General features: G+C 42.8%; 1 pseudogene; it reads left to right on the plus strand.

Annotated features, from left to right (window-relative positions):
• The first annotated feature begins 312 nt into the window (after positions 1–312).
• LOC110566152 (large ribosomal subunit protein eL6-like) lies at positions 313–1,199 on the plus strand (annotated as a pseudogene).
• The last annotated feature ends 1,110 nt before the right edge of the window (positions 1,200–2,309 follow it).

Here is a 2,309-nt window from a genome sequence, read left to right on the forward strand (position 1 = left end):
AGTTATTTTGCTGTTGATGGTGGTGTGTGTGTGTTCTTCCTGCCTTTGGTTTTGCTGCTGTGGGATTATTTATTTCCTGTGTTTTTCTGGGTGTAGTTAGCCTCCTTGAGTTGGAGTTTTTCTTCTAGTATCTTCTGTAGGGCTGGATTTGTGGTTAGAAATTATCTGAAAAAAAATTTTTTTTCTTGGAGTATCTTGTTTTCTCCCTCTATGGTGATTAAAAGCTTTGCTGGGCATAGCAGTCAGGGCTGACATTTGTAATCTCTTAGTATCTGGCAAGAGGGGGACCTTACTCCTCTTTCCCATCTTGCAAGATGGCGGGTGAAAAAGCGGAGAAGCCTGACACAAAGGAGAAGAAAGCTGCAGCCAAGGAAGCTACCGGTGACGCTGCTGCTGGCGCCCGGCCGCTGGCGCAGCCAAAAAGGGTGACCCTAAGGTTAAAAAGTCCAAGAAGGGGAAGCCCCATTGCAGCCGAAACCCTGTCCTGGTTAGAGGAATTGGCAGGTACTGCAGGTCTGCCATGAATTCCAGAAAGGCAATGTGCAAGAGGAAATATTCAGCCCCAAAGCCCAAGGTTGAAAAAGAGAGAAAGGAAAAGGTCCTTGCTACTGTGACAAAACCAGTGGGTGGTGACAAGAATGGTGGTACCCAGGTGACGAAGCTTCGAAAAATGCCCAGGTATTACACTGCTGAAGACGGGCTCGCAAGCTGCTGAGCCATGGCAAAAAGCCCTTCAGTCAGCATGTGCGAGCTGTGTGCCAGCATCCCTCCTGGGACCGTCCTGATCATCCTCACCCGGCCCCACAGGGCAAGAGAGAGGTTTTCCTGAAACAGCTGGGCAGTGGCTTGCTACTTGTGACTGGACCTCTTGCTCTCAATAGAGTTCCTCTGCGCAGAACACACCAGAAGTTTGTCATTGCCACCTCTACAAAAGCTGATGTCAGCAAAGTTAAAATCCCCAAACACCTGACTAACGCTTACTTTAAGAAGCAGCAGCTTCGAAGGCCCAGGCACCAGGAGGGCGAGATCTTTGACACGGAGAAGGAGAAATACGAGATTACAGAGCAGCGTAAGACTCATCAGAAAACTGTGGACTCACAGATTTTGCTAAAGATCAAAGCTGTTCCTCAGCGTAGGGCTACCTTCGATCTCAGTTTTCCCTGACAAACGGCATGTATCCTCACAAACTGGTGTTCTAAATTGCTAACGACCTAATTAAACAGCTTCATATGTTAAAAAAAAAAGATATGTGGCAAGGCCAAGGCCTTTCTTGCTTTTAGAGTCTCTTTTGAGAAGTCGGGTGCAATTCTGATAGGTCTGCCTTTATGTGTGACTTGGCCTTTTTCCTTTGCAGCTTTTTAAAATTATTATTAACTTTATATTTTCCCATTTTTTTATTTTTTTAATATTAGTTACAGTTTGTTAACTTGTAACCTTTGCAGCTTTTAATTTTCTTTCTTTGTTCTGTGCATTTAGTATTTTGATTATTATGTGATGGGAGGATTTTCTTTTCTGGTCCAATCTATTTGGTGTGTTGTAAGCGTCTTGTATGTTTTTAGGCATTTCTTTCTTTAGGTAGGGAAAGTTTTCTTCTGTGATTTTGCTGTAAATGTTTTCTGGGCCTTGGAGCTGAGAGTCTTTTTCTTCTACTCCAATTATTCTTAGATTTAGTCTTTGTATGGTGTCCCAGATTTCTTGGATGTTTTGTGTTAGGAACGTTTTAGATTTAATATTTTCTTTGACTGTTGAATTGATTTCTTCAATCGTATCTTCTACACTTAGGATTCTCTCTTCCCTGGCTGGAATTCTGTTGGTGATGCTTAGGTCTATGGTTTCTGTTTTCTTCCCTACGTTTCCCACCTCCAGCATGGCCCTCAGACTGCATTTTCTTTATTGCTTCTATTTCCATTTTCAGGTCTTGAACAGTTTTATTCATTTCCTTTTCCTGTTTCACTGTATTTTCCTGTACTTTTTAAGGGATTTATTCAATTCCTTTACCTATTTGATTGTATTTTCCTGTATTTCTTTGAGGGATTTTGTTTCCTCTTTCAAGGCCTCTATCATTTTCATAACATCATCTTTAAGATTGCTTTCTTGCATGTCAGGTGTATTAGGGAATCCAGGGCCTGCTGAAGTAGAATAGCTGGGTTCTGGTGATGCTATATGGCCCTGAGCCTAACAAAGCTTCTTAAGCTTGTTTGTTGCTTGTGTTCTTAGGCTGACTTCTAGCCATTTGATTGTCCCTCCTGCTATCAAACCTGGTGGTCCCAGATGGTAGCAGTCCTCTGGATTTCCTGGGTGGTAGCAGG

The sequence above is a fragment of the Meriones unguiculatus genome, chromosome 10 (assembly GCF_030254825.1).
Source record: "Meriones unguiculatus strain TT.TT164.6M chromosome 10, Bangor_MerUng_6.1, whole genome shotgun sequence".
Lineage (NCBI taxonomy): Eukaryota > Metazoa > Chordata > Mammalia > Rodentia > Muridae > Meriones > Meriones unguiculatus.